This window comes from Somniosus microcephalus, chromosome 5, assembly GCF_052327205.1.
Source record: "Somniosus microcephalus isolate GS21.2 chromosome 5, FLI_Smic_1.0, whole genome shotgun sequence".
Taxonomy (NCBI): domain Eukaryota; kingdom Metazoa; phylum Chordata; class Chondrichthyes; order Squaliformes; family Somniosidae; genus Somniosus; species Somniosus microcephalus.
In genome coordinates this window covers 247,269,720-247,289,686 of record NC_140991.1, presented here as the reverse complement: position 1 = coordinate 247,289,686, position 19,967 = coordinate 247,269,720, and the positions used below count along the sequence as shown (strand labels likewise).

The following is a 19,967-nucleotide window of genomic DNA, read 5'->3' as shown; positions in this document are numbered from 1 at the left end:
GACGCCCTAAGCGCGGGAAACGCGAACAACGTGATGACGTCACAACATAAACGCGATGACGTCATCACGCTCTCCACAGGACTGCGAACTCAGTCCTCGTGGCGTCGCCACTGGGGAAAGACCTACACCACGGTGCTCCTACAGTCAGCCATCTTACCTGCTACCTTACCTGTTGTATTTAACCTGTTCCTGTAAATAAACAACTTATTTATAGTTCGTCGAAGTCAAACTCGATTATTTATTGGCGATGCACACGAATTGCTACACCAGAATCTTTAGAGGAGTACAGAAAGTGCAGGGGTGCAATTAAAAATGATATTAGGAAAGCAAAGAGAGAGCATGAAAAATTCTTGGCAAGTAAAATCAAGGAAAACCCAAAGATGTATTATAAATATATTAAGAGGAAGAGGATCACTAAAGAAAGGGTGGGGCCTATTAGAGATCATGAGGGTAATCTGTGTGTGGAGGCAGGAGACGTCAGTAGGGTTCTTAATGAATATTTTGTGTCTGTTTTCACAAAGGAGAGGGGCAAAGCAGACATTGCTGTCGGGGGGGAGGAGTGTGAAATATTAGATGAAATAAACAAAGTGAGAGAGGAAGTATTGAGGGGTTTAGCAGCTTTAAAAGTGGATAAATCCCCAGGCCCGGATGAAATGTATCCCAGGCTGTTAAGCAAGGCAAATGAGGAAATAACAGAGGCCCTGACCATCATTTTTCAATCCTCTCTGGCTTCAGGTGTGGTGCCGGAGGACTGGAGGACTGTTAATGTGGTACCCTTATTCAAAAGGGAGAAAAGGATAGACCGAGTAATTACAGGCCAGTCAACCTAGTCTTGGTGGTGGGAAAATTATTGGAAAGAATTCTGAAGGACAGGATAAATCTTCATTTAGAAAGACACGGATTAATCAAGGATAGTCAGCACGGATTTGTTAAGGGAAGGTCGTGTCTGACAAACTTGATTGAATTTTTTGAGGAGGTAACAAGGAGGGTAGATGAGGGTAGTGCGTTTGATGTAGTGTATATGGACTTTAGCAAGGCGTTTGATAAGGTTCCACATGGCAGACTGGTCACGAAGTTAAAAGCCCATGGGATCCAGGGCAAAGTGTCAAGTTGGATTTAAAACTGGCTCGGAGACAGGAAGCAGAGGGTAATGGTTGATAGGTGTTTTTGTGACTGGAAGGCTGTTTCCAGTGGGGTTCCGCAGGGCTCAGTACTAGGTCCCTTGCTTTTTGTGGTATATATCAACGATCTTGACTTGAAGAAGTTTGCAGATGATACTAAAATCGGCTGTGTGGTTGATACTGAAGAAGGAAGCTGTAGACTGCAGGAAGATATCAATAAATTGGTCAGATAGGCAGAACAGTGGCAAATGGAATTCAATCAGGAGAAGTGTGAGATAATGCATTTGGGGCGGGCTAACAAGGACAGGGAATACACATTAAATGGTAGGACACTGAATAGTGTAGAGGAACAAAGGGACCTTGGAGTGCATGTCCACAGATCCCTGAAGGTAGCAGCACAAGTAGATAAGGTGGTTAAGAAGGCATATGGAAAACTTGCCTTTATTAGCCATGGCATAGAATACAAGAGCAGGGGGTTAAGCTTCAACTGTATAAAACACTAGTTAGGCCTCAGCTAGAGTACTGCGTGCAGTTCTGGTCACCACATTACAGGAAAGGTGTGATTGCACTAGAGAGGATACAGAGGAGATTTAGAAGGATGTTACCGGGAGTAGCGAATCTTAGAAACATAGAAGATAGGAGCAGGAGTAGGCCATTCGGCCCGTCGAGCCTGCTCCGCCATTCAATAAGATCATGGCTGATCATCCAAATTCAGTACCCTGTTCCTGCCTTGTCTCCATATCCCTTGATCCCTTTAGCCTTAAGAAATATATCCAACTCCTTCTTGAATATATTTAATGAATTGGCCTCTACTGCCTTCTTTGGCAGAGAATTCCACAGGTTCACCACTCTCTGGGTGAAGAAATTCCTCCTCATCTCTGTCCTAAATGGCTTACCCCTTATCCTTAGACTGTGAACCCTGGTTCTGGACTCCCCGACCATCGGGAACATCCTTCCAGCATCTGGTCTGTCTAGTCCTGTTAGAATTTTATAAGTTTCGATGAGATCCCCTCTCATTCTTCTAAACTCCAGCGAGTACAAGCCCAATCGACCCAATCTCTCCTCATACGTCATTCCTGCCATCCCAGGTATCAGCCTGGTGAATCTTCACTGCACTCTTTCCATGGCAAGAACATCCTTCCTCAGATAAGGCGACCAAAACTGCACACAATACTCAAGATGTGGTCTCATCAAGGCCCTGTACAACTGCAGCAAGACATCCTTGTTCCTGTACTCAAACCCTCTTGCTACGAAGGCCAACATACCATTTGCCTTCTTAACTGCTGCACCTGCATGCTTACTTTCAGCGACTGGTGCACAAGGAAAGACTGGATAGGCTGGGTCTGTTTTCCTTGGAACAGAGGAGGCTAAGGGGAGACCTTATTGACGTGTATAAAATTATGAGGGGCATAGATAAAGTGGATACAGAGGACCTAGTTCCCTTAGCAGAGGGGTCAAAAACCAGGGGGCACAGATTTAAAGTAATTGGGGGAAGGTTTAGAGGAGATTTGAAGGGAAATGTCTTCACCCAGAGGGTTGTGGGGGCCTGGAACTCGCTGCCTGAAAGGGTGGTAGAGACAGGAACCCTAAAAAGTACTTGGATGTGCACTTGGGATGCTCTAACCGGCAGGGCTACGGACCAAGAGCTGGGAAGTGGGATTAGGCTGGATAGCTCTTTGTTGGCCGGCACGGACACGATGGGCCAAAATGGCCTCCTTTCCTGCTGTAACTTTCTATGGTTCTATTTGCCAGTGCTCAGCAGACAGGATCGGTGGCAGGTCGGCAGTGAAATTTGATGGGTCGGGAACCCGCTGTCAAATCACGCACACTTGCATTTCCCAATGTCAGGTGCCAGCACTGAGCAGACCCGACCAGCAGCGGCGGGGGACCTAATTCAAACACTTATTGGCTTGTTGACAAGCCCGTAAGAGTGAATTTAACCTTAGCTTTTGACTTTAACAGCTCGTCCACAGCTTCCAATCTGCTCCTGGGCCCTGTCTGTGAATCTGAGGTGGAAGTTGACTGGCCATTGAGTCAACTGATGAGTGACAGCTTGAAATGTAGTATAAAAGCTCTCACTTCACACCTGTTCACTTTCCAAGTGCAGAGGCTGTTGCTTTCTCCCTTTGGAACACAGATTGAGCTTTATGCAGGCTGGAAGAGTTTGGAGCAAAGTCTCCATCAAGTGTCACCTCATTGGAACAACCAATCTCACCATTGACAGATTGCTTCTGTCATCTCAACTTCAACTGCTATCTACTCCATCAGCATGGGTACCATTTACACTCTCTGGTCCTCAGAATCTGACCACGATGAGCCCCAACACCAGCAGCAACAGGCACACCAGCAGCACCAACAACAACACCAACCTTCTCCGCAATCAACTGATGCTGCACAGGGCATCAGCACCCGACCACATTGCTGCCAGGGATGGCCTCACCATAGCCAGATTTACTTCACTTGACGCTGTACACCCTGGCTACCACATGACGCACCAGGTTGGCACCACCCCACACCAACACCATAAAGCATCCCTACAATGCCAAGCCATTCCTTTCACACTCATCACCATTGCAGGGGGTAACGTAATGTCTCACCATTCACTGCAACTCACTAAGCCACTTCCAAAGGTGCACACAAATCTGTCCAGGAACGCAAAATGTTGAAAATGAAGGTTTCAGTGTTTGACACCACATTAACAGAAACTTTACATGAGCATTGCATAAAACACCCAAGTGGCTACCCTTTTGTGTTGTTAGTTGTTATGATTGCTCTCGGGATGGGTGTGAGGGGTGACTAGTGAGATGGGGATGTGATAATATAGATAGAGAGGGATGGGTGGAGGTGCAAGGTAAGTTGGTGTGAGTAAGGATGTGCAGGAGTAGGGTAGGGAAGGCAGAGTGATGGGTATGTGATGAGAGGCAAAGCATGATGAGGTTGAGTGTGGCTTTGTACTAACGTTTTGTGATCTACTGAGATCACTGAAACGTTTGAGGCACTGTACCCAGGTCCTCCTGACTACATCCCTGCTTGTGCCCTCCTCTACAATGTGCAACCAGGCTGGGCTGATCTCCTGGGGAGGTCTCTTCCGCCCATGGGAAGGGAAGAAAGAAAGACTTGCATTTATATAGCACCTTTCATGACCACCGGACGTCTCAAAGCGCTTTACAGCCAATGAGGTACTTTTGAAGTGGAGTCACTGTTGTAATGTGGGAAACGCGGCAGCCAATTTGCGCTCAGCAAGGTCCCACAAACAGCAATGTGATAATGACCAGATCATCTGTTTTTGTTATGTTGGTTGAGTGACAAACATTGGCCAGGACACCGGGGATAACTCCACTGCTCGTCTTCGAAATAGTGCCATGGGATCTTTTACGTCCACCCGAGAGAGCAGACGGGCCTCGGTTTAACGTCTCATCTGAAAGACGGCACCTCCGACAGTGCAGCACTCCCTCAGCACTGCACTGGAGTACTCAAGTGGAACTTGAACCCACAGTCTTCCGACTCAGAAGCGAGAGTGCTAACCACTGAGCCACAACTGACACAGAGGACCTCCCTGCATGCTGTGACTCCCTCCATAAGCATTTTGTTGTCGGACACTGTTGTAGAAAACCTCAATGCTGTAGAACACTGACAGCACAAATGTCAAACTAAATTTGGACATGGTCCCTTTAAGGAAACCAGCTGATGATACGTCATCAAATGGCGTCACCAGACCCGCTTCCTCTAATTGGCCGGAAAATGCGCTGGGCGGGCTTAACCATCCCAATGAACGGAAAGTAATTTAAGACAGCGGGATGGAGTCAGCAGCGGGTCGGGTCCTGCCATGGACCCTCGGTAGATCAGCAAAATCACAGCCAGAGTGACTGAACACTGGGTTTGTGAAGAGCAGGTCATGTCTGACTAATCTAGTTGAAATTTTTGAGGTCACTAGCATGGTGGACCAGGGAATGTCTATGGACATTGCCTGTATGAACTTCCAGAAGACATTTTGCACAAGAGATTATTAACAAAAATGAAAGTGCACAACTTTGGAGGTAACCATGTGGCATGGTTCGATAATTGGTTGGGAGGAAGAGACAGAGAGTAGGATTAAAAAGAATGTACTGCAAGATATGACAAGTGATATTCCCCAGGAATCTGTACTGGAGACTCAGCTTTTCACCATATATATTAATGACTTGGATGAAGAAATAGAGAATTGTATGTCCACGTTTACAGATGATGCTAAATTAAGAGGCACAGTAAGTTGTGTAGATGGGACCAGGGAGTCACAAAGGGACATAGACAGATTAAGTGAGTAGTCAGAACTATGCCAGATAGAGTTCAATGTGGGAAAGTGTGAGGATCTGAGAAAGACTAATTGGAATTTTTTTTATGGTAATAGACTAGGAGCTATGGAGGAGCAAAGGGATTTAGGTGTCCATGCAGAATACAATAGTGAGGAAGTGATGTTTCAGTTATACAGAGCCGTGGTTAGACTCCGTCTGGAATACAGTTTTCAGTTTTGGGCATCAAACCTCAGGAAAGATATATCGGTCTTGGAGGAGGTACAGCACTGATTCATCAGAATACCAAGGGCTAAAAGAGGGTTATATTATGAGGACAATTTGCATAAACTTGGTTTGTATTCCCTTGAGTTTAGAAAATTGAGGGGTGAGCTAATTGAGGCTTTTAAATGATCATGTGGTGGGAGAAAACCACAACAAGGGGACATAATCTTAAGATTAGAACCGCGCCATTTAAGAATTAAATCAGGAAGCCCTTTTTCACACAATGGGTAGTGGAAATCTGGAACTCTCTCCCCAAAAGTCTGTGGATGCTGGGTTAATTAAAATTTTCAAGACTGAGATCGATAGTTTTTGTTAGGCAAGGGTATCAGGAGATATGGAATAAATGGAGTTGAGTTACAGCTCAGCCATGAATGGAGAAAAAGGCTCAAGGAGCTGAATGGCCTACTCCTATTCCTGTGATACCTGTATCTTATTTTTATTTGCCACCAAGCAGCTACTTATGTATTTGCAGCTATCATATATGGCAGGCTATATTTACTCACCCTCATTCTTACTCACTTTGCTGATTTTTTCAAGTCTAATGGATTCACTGCCTGTGTGATTGTCCCTACAGCTGATTCACCCTTTCAGCAGTGGTACCCTGAACAGCGGAGGTCACTTAGCTGTACCCTCATACTATCCATTGTGATGTTCAGATCCTGATCTGTAAATCTTGGTTCATGGCTCCTGCACTCTCCCTCCATTTCTCCACGAAATTGTACACTCCAGAGCTGCCTTGACCTACAGGGTGCTATTTCTGTAAGTTAAACGACTGTTTAGTCAGTTCAACAGCTGCCTTCCAAGTGTTTTCCATGTGGCCATTCAGTTGTGTGTTATTTTTGATGCAACCTAATGCATTGAGTTCCCAGGATACGCACAAAGTAGTGTGTTCTGGCAAGTTTGTAACAAAAATTGACATAAATTGTACCTCCTCTTTAATACACTTCCAGTGTAATAAGAATAATTGCAGCCCTATAGTGAGCAAAGTGCCCAATATTGCACTACTGTGCAATGAGTTTGAATCACATAAGCACACCCACTTTACTGTTTCTAAGGCTAAGTCAGCCAACATCTCTTCAGGTGTCAGGAATTGTTATACCAGATTCTCGCATATTTCTGTGCCCAGTGTCCCAAATACAGACAACATTCAAAAATTTATGTTTGGTGGCATGACCTTTGGGTTAAAACAAATTAATAGTGGGGTGTAGGAATTGTCGTATTCCTAACAAATAACGGAGCTTGACTCGGAAGAACAACAAACAGGACTTTAATGTTGGATTAGATGAAATACAGCAAACAACAGAGATTGATGCAGGAGAGCCGTGGAACAGGTCTTTCCCCAGCGGGGACGCCACGAGGACTGAGTAGGCAGTCCCGTGGATTGCGTGATGATGTCATCGCGTTCTTCCTGCACTTGGGTAGTCACGTGACTTGCGTGATGACGTCATCGCGTTTGCCCGCGCTTAGGACGGTCACGTGATGTGCGACGTGACGTCATCGTGTTAACCCACGTCATCGCGTTCACCCGCGCTCCCAAAGGAGGAAAGCCCCGCACCGGCTACATCGTTACGTTAAAGGGAATTATGTACGGTAAGTACGGGACACTCGGTGGTACTGCTACATACGCCCCCCCAGAATTCGCTTTAATGGACGTCGAACAGTGAGGTGGTCTGACGAGCCTGTCCGAACGACTCCTGTAGTCACGAGACGGAGACTGCTGGGTGGCTGACGGTCTGGCGGGCGGTCGTACTTGGGTTGGCGTAACGACGATGGGTGGTCTTGGCGGTCGTGCTGTCTCGACTTGGCGGGCGAGGTCCAAATATGTGCTGGTCGTGAGCGGATCCTTGCTTGCGTCGTGGCGGATAAAACGTATCCAGCCTTGTGAAGGACCGTGGCGTCATGGCGAATAAAACGCATTCAGCCATGCGAAGGACCGTGGAAGCGTGTGACCTCTGTAGCCCGTGGTTCGAAGCGGGCGCCGGGGCGAAACAGCTGGCCGCGTCATAGTGACTGGCAGGTTGGGCAGACGCGGACCATGGCTCTGTCATTGTTGGGAAAAGGTCCCCAGTCTGATGAAATCTGCAGGAACGCCGAACAGGCGATCCAGGAGGAAATAAACGTGGGTCTTGGCAGTTGATGAACTCGCCGACAGGCGAGCGAACTCTTCGGCAGTCGGGAACGCACGGAACCGTGCGTGCCGTAGTGCTACTACGGTAACACAGAAGAGAGTGAACCGTTGCTGCGTTGATCAGTGATCGGTGATGACAGCAATTTTTGCGTGGCCGATCGCGGCCGCGGGATGCCCGTTGGACCCGTCCTCGATGGTCGCAGCATCAGTAGATGTTTGCTTTCGTTGAGGGGAACACTGTAGAGAGGGCGGCAACGCTTCTAGTTGTTGTTGATTTCGGTAGGGGGAAAACTGCCGGGAGGGCGGCAACGCTTCTAGTTGTTGTTGATTTAGGGGAAAAATTGCCGGGAGGGCAGCAACGTTTCTCCTTCGCGCCGAAAAGCGTGGTAGAAAAGACAAACCAGCAGGCTGACGGGCTGGTGCGGCGTCGGCGGGGGATGGGTTCTCGTGGTTTGCAAGGGATGGGTCCTCGTGGTTTGCGAGGGATGGGTCCTTGTGGGTTGCGAGGGGTGAGTCCTCGTGGGTTGCGAGGAGCGAATCCTCGTGGATTGCGAGGGGCGAGTCCTCGTGGGTTGTGAGGGGTGAGTTTGCGAGGACAGAGTCCTCGTGGCCTCTCCGCTGGGGCGCGCGCCGATGCTGTGAGCCCGTAAACGTGCTGTACCCACGCTGTGAGGGTGTTATACTTGCTGTTCCGCTGTGGGGTTGTTGAAGAGGCTGATGCTCCGAAAGTCGGTAGAGCTGTCGAAAACGGAGACCGTATCCAGGTACGTGGTCTGCACCGTATCGATGTTGCACAGGGCGAACGGGGCGTCTACCTTTATCAAGCACGAGGGCGATTGTTGCTCCCAGTGTTGCAGTAGCTGAGCAAAACGTCTGTAGCTTCCATGCGTGCTTCTTTCGTGAAAAACGTTCACGAAAAATCGGGGTCCAGCTGCACTGCTTTCGTGAAAAACGTTCACGAAAAACGGGGTCACCAATGTAGGTATTGATGAGCTCCCGTCCTCACGTCGTTGGTCACCAATTGTAAGAATTGGTGTTCGTCGGTTGTTGTTTGGCGGTTGTTATTCGTCGGTTGTTGTTCGTCGTGCCGTTCTTCTGTGGAAACATTCACAGAGACGGGGCTCAGGCTGTGCGCTTCTTCCGTGAAAAACGTTCACGGAGACGGGGCTCAGGCTGTGCGCTTCTTCCGTGAAAAACGCTCATGGAGACGGGGTCACCAACTGTAGAATTTGTCGTATCCCTGTAGGTATTGATGTTTCCCCGTCCTCACGTCGATGGGTCACCAATGCAGGAATTGTCGTATTCCTAACAAATAACGGAGCTTGACTCAGAAGAACAACAAACAGGACTTTAATGTTGGATTAGATGAAATACAGCAAACAACAGAGATCGATGCAGGAGAGCCGTGGAACAGGTCTTTCCCCAGCGGGGACGCCACGAGGACTGAGTAGGCAGTCCCGTGGATTGCGTGATGATGTCATCGCGTTCTTCCTGCGCTTGGGTAGTCACGTGACTTGCGTGATGACGTCATTGCGTTTGCCCGCGCTTGGGACGGTCACGTGATGTACGACGTGACATCATCGCGTTAACCCACGTCATCGCGTTCGCCCGCGCTCCCAAAGGAGGAAAGCCCCGCACCGGCTACATCGTTACGTTAAAGGGAATTATGTACGGTAAGTACGGGACACTCGGTGGTACCGCTACAGGGGTAGATTTCCATCTTCAGCTTGGCTGGCGGAAGCTCTTATCACAAAATTGACAAAAGCTGGTAATGGTTTTCCATCCATTAGAATGAATGAATCATGCGGGGTACACAGACCTCCACACCTGAATTCCCGATACACGCTCCCATTGTGCAGAGCTCTCTGCCTGGAGCGCTAATTCATAAAGTCTGCCCCAATGTGTAAACTGGAAAATTATTCTAACTGGACTCAACTCTACGATTACCAGACATGATTTCAAAAGTTGATACTGTGAGCAAAACCAAAGAAAAAAATCGTTTACTCAGAAATATCTTCCCCTGCCTTTCTGCCACTTTGTCAAAGGACTGCAGCGGATAAAGCAGAAAATGGATCTGGAAACTGTTATACCAGATCCCCGCCCATTTATGTGCACAGCGTCAATTACGCTGCTTGATGATGCTGATTGATGGGAGATTTTACATTCAGGTTTATGCTAATGAGTTTGCATGGGAACTTCAGCGTAACTTCACCTCAACAAAACTGGCACAGCGTCCAGCGCATTCAGGGAGCGTTTTTCCAACAGCGCCCCTAGTGGAAACTCCACATCATATGTGGCTGTTGAAAGTACACTTTTCTAATATTATTCAATGGCTTGTTTATTCTTTTCTCACTGATTCTTTCACTTCCCCATCTCTCTTGAGGCTGTTGACTCCTTGCTGGATTATAGTTCCTCATGTGGTTGCTGTATGGAACCATACTGATTTGTCCGTTATTAAAGTGTGAGCTTCAATAGTAAGTAACAGCAGGATATTTGACTGCAGGGAGCACCATAATCAAACCCTCATAATGCCCACATATGCAGATTTCCACCAGGGGCTAGTCCATAGTAATCACGAATTGGAATCCTGGGCCATTTTCACTTCCCTAACCCAAGTATTCTGAAGCCAATTATAGTAACCATACTGCCACCCCAGCTGAGATTAGTTAACTTATCAGATACTGGGGATCAAATGTGGGATCTTCCTGCTCTGTGATACTGCTTGAATAAACCCGATGAGCCTGTGGGTCAATGTGTCGGTTGTTTGGCTCATACCAAGTGGGGAAAGATTTATGCTTTTGGTGAAAATGTCTGTAGGACTGAGGATAATCTGCTGTTGGGGACATGATTGTGGTATTTGATATTCATTTAAATAGCGAAGCCAGACAGTGACTACCAGTGATTCCATGGAGTGCAGTTATAAGTGTTTAATAGTCTGGGGCTTTGATAATGTGAAGTAAGGATAGCCATGGCCCTAATACTAGAATTCATTAGTTTAATAGCTTTGAAAGTGCTAATTTAATATGTCATTAAATTGCAAACTTACAAGTTTACAGAGATTGTGTTTTTAATTACTGTATTTATTATAAGCTGTTTTTATTTAACACCCCACAATAAAATGTGAGACTGATAAAATGAGTGCATATGAACCAACAAACATGCAAATTGCTTCTAATAAAAATAGTAATGAGTGCATTTAACACCAGAGACCAGCTGAGGACCATGGCACTACTTCAGTTACAAAAATAAATGGAAACAAATTTCTGATTTTATCCAGAGTGTTAATACCATGTAGTTCCACATTCACAGTAATTAGCAATTCAAAACATTTGCAATATACATTCAGCACAGGTTGGAAACCACCAGCATATTCAAAAAGATACCAGGGAAGTTCAGCTCTACAATTATGTTAGCTGTGGCTCAGTTGGTAGCACCCTCGCCTCTGAGTCAGAAGGTTGTGGTTTCAGGTCCTACTCCAGAGGCTTGAGCACAAAAATCTAGGCTGACACTCCAGTGCAGTACTGAGGGAGTGCTGCACTGTCGGAGGTACTGTCTTTTGGATGAGATGTTAAACCGAGGCCCCGTCTGCTCTCTCAGGTGGATGTAAAAAATCCCATGACACTATTTCGAAGAAGAGCAGGGGATTTCTTCCCGGTGTGCTGGCCAATATTTATCCCTCAATCAATATCACTAAAACAGATTATCTGATCATTATCACATTGCTGTTTGTGGGAGCTAGCTGTGCACAAATTGGCAGCTGTGTTTTCAAAAGTGCTTCATTGACTGTAAAGCGCTTTGGGACATCCAGTGCTCGTGAAAGGTGTTATATAAATGCAAGACTTTCTTTCTTTTGCAGGCTCAGCTTTTTGCAGAGCAGAGAGAAAGAGCAGAGTGCGACTAATTGGAGCGCTCTTTCAAGAAGCCGACACAGACAGGATGGGTCGAATGGCCTCCTTCTGTGCTGCATGATTCTATGATAACAGTGTCAGCCTAGATTATATACTCAAGTCCGAGAGTGGGGTATTAATCCTCAACCTTCTGACATAGAAGCGCAAGTGAAGCCAACTGAGCCAACCTGACGCCTAGCCAAGGTTACTGCTGATATAGTGGAAACAGTGCAAAGAAAAAGAGAAAAACCTGCTGAGGTGAAGCCTTTTTGAAATCAATGTAACTAATTAGTCAGCCCAGGAAGGAGTGAGTATCTGAAATTCTGCTGGAACCTCAATGTAGTGATATAACTGGGTATTTCAGTTTGCAGCAGCCTTTGCTTCATGTAAAAATTAGGAAAATTATAGGCCTAGAAATTGGATAAGGAGCAAAAACGAGCAGGGGCGCCACCCTTGGCTATTAGCCTGCACCCGTTCTAAGTGGTACGGGAAGCAGGCAAAATTCATGCGGCCTGCTTATTCTAATGATTGCAGCACTGATCTCAGCGCTAAACACACTGCTGATTGGCTAAGCTCACAATTTGGGGGCGGGGGGCAACATCGGGTGCAATCTACTGACCAATAAAGTTTGGCCTAGTATCTCTCGCATACTTAAAGGGGAGGTGCTTTGTTGCAGAAGCACCTCATTATCAGGTGAAAGGAAGCCATGGCCCAATAGCCGAGAGAAAGGGCGAAACGATTTTCTGATGTGGCACTGGAGGCCTTGGTCCTGGGGGTCCAAGGATGCCGGGATGTCCTATACCTGCATGCAGGCAAGAGGCCTTCAAGGTTGACCATAAGAAGCATCTGGGTGGAGATCGTTCAATCCATCACTGCGAAGAGTGTTGTCCCCAGGACCTGGATCCAGTGCCACAATAAGTTTAATGACCTCACACGAGTGGTCAAGGTGAGTGAATGCATCAACAAATGCCATATCCCACCATCTGCACCACTAGCCTCATACACTGCTCAATGCACCACACCCCCAGGACTCATTTACCAACAATCTCTAGCTATCACCACTCATACCTCATAATCATAGCTTCATTTCACCCTCACACACTTATCACTGCTGCACCATTCACACCCACATCTCACAGTTTGCACACACTGCCAGCTATTGATCCATGGCAGGCACATCACCCAAACACATTGCACTACACCCACTAACACACTTCCCTTTCTCTTGCAGTCCAAGGTGGCAAAAAACTGGAGAGAGCAGCAGCAGACGAGAGGCAGCCAAGCAAGACTTGACAACCTGACAGACCTGGAGGAAGCAGTGCTGGATATCATTGGAGCGGCTGTGACAGAGTCCGTGGCGAGCAGAGAAGTTGAAAACATTGCTGATGATGACGGTCTGCTCATACCTAATTCTTCTTCTCACATTCCACTTCCCCCTCATCCCACAATCTCCTCTCACTTACAAGCTGCTAACGGTGTATGCATGGATATCTTTCATTCCCCCACCCCTCCCCTCACCACAACCTGACTCTTGTGCCTTTCTGCTTTCAGATACCCAAGAACTGCAACCTGGCCAGCCTGTCCCTGAAGTTGTGGAGCAGAGTGATGGAGGAGAAGAAGACACATTGGCACTGCATCTGACACTCGCAGACACCAGCTTAGAAAATGCCACTGCACGGAATTTAGAGGGTAGTATAGAGGTGGGATCTGCACATGGTGAGCCACTGGGCATGAGTGGGCTGCAGCCAGGCCAGGGGGAAAGGGTAGCTCAGGTGCCAGCTCCCCGGAGGGCGAGTTCGCGCACGAGTTTTGCTGCACAGGACTCAGATGATGACCTTGATGGGGCAGACTTCAAAAGAAGGGTGATGGGCATGCACACAGAAATGATAGGTGCAATAGCAAGCCTGCCAGAGAGCCTCTTGTCAGTGTCCGGCTCCAACATTGCAGGGGGGTTTGCGCAGAGCTGGGAGCCCATAATTTCCAGGATGGAAAAGTTGGGCAACTCCATGAGATTCCTTGTGGACCCAAAGATGATGCTGGGTGTGATGGCAATCTCGCCGCTTCCATTGCAGCACAGGTGGAAGCGACCCAACATCTCAGTGCTGCAGTGGAAGTGCACACTTCTTTCCTGCAGTCTCAGCTTGCTGCTATACAAGTTCAGCCTGCTGCCATTGTGGCTGGGTTTCCGAGTATCAAAAGGGGCTTCCAGGGTGTCACAGCAGTCCAGCAATCTGTGCTCCAAAAGATGGCTAGGAATGCTGAGGCCCTGGCCTGGGAGAGTGTCAGTGACTCCGTGGAGCAAGAACCTGTTGTCCTCTCTCAGGATGACAGCATTCCTACCCCCACCACTGTCACTCTGCCAGTGCCCTTGCTGCTGCCTGTCATCCAGCCAGCCCAGACTACTGCCACCCATGCTGAGGTGGTGCAGTCGGGCCTTCTAGGTACAGAGTTGCTTGAGGTCACCTTGCAAGGCCATCTGTAGTCTCCCACACTGAAAGTCAGTAGCCTTCCACCAGCCATTCTGCAGCCACTGGGGGAACACTTCATAGGAGCACTAGAGTAGGAAAAGGCATATCAAAGACAGACACTAAGGGAAAGCAAACGGTGATTAGTTAACTTTGTTCTTTTGATTTGAATTTGATAAATTTATAAATTATGTTTCGAATGTGGGTTTTGTGGTGGCTCTCATTTCAGCTTTGTGCCCAGGAGGACACTGTGATGTTATGTGACAGAGGAATGGTAAGATGGGGAAGTGGTGAGCAACAGGTATCTGGGGTTTTATTCACTGGAACCAGAGTCTGATGAAGCGCTCACAGACAGCCCTTTGGAATGGGGATCTGCTGCCTGCCTCCTCCCTTCCTCCTCCTCTTACTCTTCCTTTTCCTCCTCCTCCTCCTGAGGTGGTCCCAGAACCCGTGGTAGCAAGCGCTGCGCCTTCATGATGGCCAAGTTGTGAAGCATGCTTTAGACAACCACAAAATGGGACATCCTCTCCGGCGTATACTGGAGGGCTCCTCCCGAGCAGTCAAGGCAGCGGAATGATTGCTCGTGACTGCATGGATGTCGTTATATGTGTTACGTCCGTGTAATAATAAGAAAAGGGCTGCAGAGAACGGTACAACAGGTGTTTACTCAACGTGGTTCAAACTGCAACTGAAACAACAGATTACTACTCAGCGTTATATACAGGTGTGGTCACTGCCGGTACTACAGTATACATGAGCTGCAGAAAGTAGTTCCCCCCTTAAAGGTACATACATTACAATTCCTCCCCTTTTAGATTAACAGTACCATAACACTCATTTAACAATTAAATATCAAACTAATTACAATTAACACTTTTAACATGCAACATTAGCTGAAAATAGTCTATTTATAAATTCAGTCTTTGGGGAGGCTTCCTGATCCTTTCTGGATAGCGCCTTTCCCAAGTGTCTTGCTCTTGGTGCGGAGGTGATTCTGGCCCCCTGTCGTCGGTTGGTTCATCAGCTTCCGATGCTACTGTTTCTGGGGTAGATGCTACCTATACGTCGGGTTCATCACCAGGTACGTATGGGCGAGGCATGGGGTTGACTCGTTCCTGTGACTCTAGGATCTGGTCAGCATGGCGTCTCACGATGCTCTCCCCAACATCCACTGTGTACATTAGTGGCCCCTGCCGTGTGCATATCGTTCCTGGTTGCCATTTCTCTGTTCGGTAGTCGCGGGCCAAGACTGGTTGCCCTACATTGAAGCTCCTTGTCGGCTTCTCATTGATGTGCTGGAATTGCTTACTCTCGACATCTCTTCATACATTTGGTCTGAGCAAATCCAGACAAGATCTCAACCTTCGGTTAAAGAACATCATGGCCGGGGCCTGGTTGGTGACTGCATGTGTCGCATTTCTGTAGGCTAACAGGAAATTGTCCACCTTATGCTGCAGTGGAATGTCGTCATCGCACATGGCCTTTACTGCTTTTTTAAAGGTTTGTACGAACCTCTCAGCCAATCCATTTGTGGCTGGATGATACGGGGCGGATGTGTAATGCCTCACCCCATTCCTTTTCATAAATCTTCGAAACTCTTCGGACACAAACTGTGGTCCGTTATCAGAGCAAATCTGCTCTGGCAAGCCGTTCCTGGCAAAAATGGTCCGTAGGACTGCAATAGTTTTCTCCGTGGTGGTGGAGGACATTTTGATCACCTCAGGCCATTTCGAGTGCGCATCCACGGCTATTAAAAACATTGAGTCCATGAATGGACCAGCAAAATCAATATGCACCCGTTGCCATGGAGATGAGGGCCACTCCCATGGGTGTAGAGGGGCATGTGGTGGTGCATTTTGGACCTTCTGGCATCCTGAGCAGCTCTTTGTCAGGTCCTCGATTTGCTGGTCGATCCCCGGCCACCACACATAAGCCCTAGCAAGGCTTTTCATTTTCACCCCTCCCAGATGACCTTCGTGAAGCTGATTGAGCACTCTCTCCCTTAACTTGGGTGGAATTACCACTCGGGATCCACACATCAAGGTCCCCTAGCTGTTCTCTTCTGGATGAGAATGCTGGCAACAGTGAGTCGCCATGTGCTGGCCATCCCTTCACCGTCAAATCATATACCCGAGACAGTGTCGGGTCATTTCGGGTCTCCTTCTCTATACCAGCGTTAGTTACTGGCAAGCATTCAATTATAGTTGAATGAAATATTTCGACAGGATCCACTGCTGGTGCTTCCTCCGCAGTAGGCAGTGGCAGGCGTGATAACCCATCAGCGTTTCCATGCTGTTTCGTGCCCTTATACTCGATTTCATATTGGTGCGCCCCTAGAAAAAGGAACCATCTTTGTAGCCGTTGCGCAGTCATCACCGGAACGCCCTTCTTTGGATTAAAGATGGAGACAAGTGGTTGGTTGTCAGTCAGCAAGGTGAACTTAAGCCAGTGCAGATAGTGGTTGAGCTTTTTCACTCCCCACACTAGGCTGAGGGCCTCCCTGTCAATCTGGGTGTAGTTACGCTCGGCTGAGGTTAGTGACCGAGACGCAAAGGCTACTGGCCTCTCCGAGCCGTTCGGGAATTTGTGCGACAGCACCGCTCCAATGCCATAGGGTGATGCATCACACGCCAACCGAATTCGTAGTGCTGGGTTGAAATGAGCCAACACCTCTTTTGATGTGATCAATGCTTTGCTCTTCTGGAAAGCTCGTTTACATTCGTCACTCCACTTCCATGGTACCCCCGTTTGCAGTAGGGTGTTCAGTGGGTGTAGTACGGTAGACAAATTCGGCAAGAACTTATGGTAGTAGTTCACCAGCCCGAGGAACGACCTCAGTTGTGACACATTTTCCGGTGCTGGAGCCTTGACTACTGCCTCAATCTTTTCAGGGGACTTATGTAACCCCTCTTTATCAATAACGTGGCCACAATACGAGATCTGCTTCTGGAAAAACTCGCATTTGTGGCGATTAGCTCGGAGCCCATATTCCTTCAATCTAGTGAGCACCTGCTCCAGGTTGGCGAGGTGATCACTGTCATTTTCGCCCGTGACCAGGATGTCGTCCAAATAACACTGGGTCCCTGGAATCCCTTGCAGGGCTTGTTCCATTGCCCTTTGCCAAATAGCCGGAGCTGATGCTACCCCGAACACCAGCCGGTTGTATTGGTAGAGACATTTATGAGTGTTGATCGTGAGGTACTGTTTCGAGGCTTCTTCTACCTCCATTTGCAGGTACACCTGGGCCAGATCAATCTTAGTGAAGCGTTTCCCTCCAGATAGCGAGGCGAAAATATCTTCAATCCGCGGAAGCGGATATTGTACAGTATGAAGGACTGGGTTCACTGTCACCTTAAAGTCCCCACAGATGCGAACCTTCTTTGGTTCCCCAGGCGTATTACTCAGCGACCTCTTCATTACAGGAACGATGGGTGTAGCCCACTCACTCCAGTCCACTTTGGACAGTACTCCTGAACGTTCCAAACCTTCCAGCTCTGCTTCGACGGCTGGGCGGATCGCATAAGGTACCGGTCTGGCCTTAAAAAACTTTGGGCTTGCATTTTCCTCTATTTTGATCGTCGCTGTTATGCCTTTTAGTGTTCCGAGTCCCTGCTGGAACACTTCTTGTGCGTCAGTTAGCATTTTTGACAGTCGTCCAGGTGTGACGTCGTCATCCTTTTTGGCATCTGCAGTCAGTGCTTGCATGGAATGCCAATCTAGCTGTATCTTCCGGATCCATTCACGTCCTAGTAGTGGTGGTCCTCCATCTGGCAATACATATAGGTCCATTTTTGGTGTTTCCTTGCCGTTATATATAACATTCACCCTTATTTTTCCTTTGGGGTAGACTTTTTGCCCCGTGTACGTCTTCAAGACAATCTTTGTATCTCTCAAGGGTATATGTGAGAATAGCCGCTTGTAGTCCCTTCGGTTTATGACTGTTAGGGCTGATCCTGTGTCCAATTGCATTTTCACTTGGACTCCTGCTACCTTGAGCGTGACCCAGATAGTTTGGTGATCCTCCGTTTTGATCACCTTATGTAGTTTCAGACAACCCAGCTCCTTGCTTCCGGAGTCTGTATCACTTTTCTGTTCGTCTGAACTACTCTCCGTCACCTTATGTACCTTCTTGTACTTCTCCTGTGGAGATTTCTTGCTGCTGGTTTTCTTTCCCGACCTGCAGACTCTTGCTATGTGTCCTACTTTTCCACACTGTCTGCACACTTTGTCCTTGAACCAGCAATCATTATGGTCGTGTGTTGTTCTGCCGCAGCGATAGCAGTTCACTTTTCCGTATGACATTTCATTTGTGCCATATTCTTGCGGTCTCCGTTGTATCTCTGCAGCGCCCCGTGCTACTGCTTCGTGTGATACTGCAATGCTGAAAGCCTTGTCCAGTGTAAGATCCTTTTCTGATAGAAGCCGTTTCTGGGTTCCTTCACTTTGAAGCCCACACACAAACTTGTCCCTTAAAGTATCTGCTAGTCCCGTTCCAAACTGGCAGTGTTTCGATAGCTTGCGCAGTTCCGTTAAATACTCAGCATTACTTTCATCTTTATGCTGGTTCCTTTTGTGAAACTTAAATCTTTCTGCTATCAGCAGCGGTGTGGGGTTTAAGTGGTCCTGTAGGATTGACACTATGTTTTCAAAATCCTTTTCTACTGGCTTCTCTGGGGTTACTAGGTTTCGTAGTAAGCCATACGTTTTTGCACCCATTGAATTCGACAATACCAGCGCTTTCTTGTCATCTGGCACTTCATTCGCCTTGCAGTATACTTCTATGCGTTTGACATATGTCGTCCAATCTTCGACTTCATTGTCGAACGCTGTGATACTGCCACTCTTCGGCATTTTTGGGTGTGGTTCGACTGGCTTAAAATGGCGTCTCCTGCGCTTTCCTTTCTTCCCCGCTGCGGCTTTGAATGGCGTCTCCCGCGCTGCTGCCAACGCCGCTCTCGGCGGTCCTCGTGGCAAATGGCGACGCCCCGTGGGTTTCGTGCGCTGCTCCTGCACTGCTGCCAACGCCGCTCTCTGCGATCCTCGTGGCAATGGCAGTGCCTCGCGTTTTCCTGCGCGCCTCTCTCCCCCGTTGACGCTGCTCGGCCCTTGACCACCGGCTGCGCTCTGCTCTCTCTCGCCTCTCTCCCCCGTTGACGCCGATAGGTCCTGAACACCGGCTGCGCCCTCTGCGCTCTGCCCTCTCTCTCTCCCCCGTCGACGCTGCTCGGCCTTTTTCTGTGCCGCTCGGTCGGGCTCTAGCCCATCGCTGTCCGGGAAGGGTCTGCGCAGTACCTGTTGCCAGCCCGTTTCGCTGGACCACCGTGACTGGAAAGCCATGCCTGGCTCTCGACAGCCTCCCCTGCGATGCTCAAATCTCCACTGGATGACTGGGCGGTTGCCCGTGGTAGACGCCCGTGCTTCTGGACTCGACCTTCTTCCACTGTTCTCCAGGAGCGAAACCCTGGGAGGTGATGCAGAGTTGCAGGTAGGTTCGAACTTGCTCGTCGCCACTGTTCCGTCCGTGTAATAATAAAAAAAGGGCTGCAGAGAACGGTACAACAGGTGTTTACTCAACGTGGTTCAAACTGCAACTGAAACAACAGATTACTACTCAGCGTTATATACAGGTGTGGTCACTGCCGGCACTACAGTATACATGAGCTGTAGAAAGTAATTCCCCCCTTAAAGGTACATACATTACAATATGCATGCTGGCCGTGAGTGCTGGTGTTGCAGAGGGGAGTCATCAGCCAGGTGCAGAGCGAATGGCCCTTGTCTCTGAGCAGCCACCCTCAGGTTTGACGTAGTGGCTG

The 19,967-nt window shown here is 48.2% G+C and overlaps 1 protein-coding gene and 1 pseudogene across 2 annotated transcripts in view; both read left to right on the top strand.

Annotated features, from left to right (window-relative positions):
• The window catches only part of LOC147117641 (phosphatase and actin regulator 1-like), a 698,578-nt gene that overhangs the window by 412,420 nt on the left and 266,191 nt on the right, over positions 1-19,967 (top strand). The window lies entirely within an intron of this gene.
• Positions 12,579-19,967, top strand: part of LOC147117642 (uncharacterized) — a 36,374-nt pseudogene continuing 28,985 nt past the window's right edge.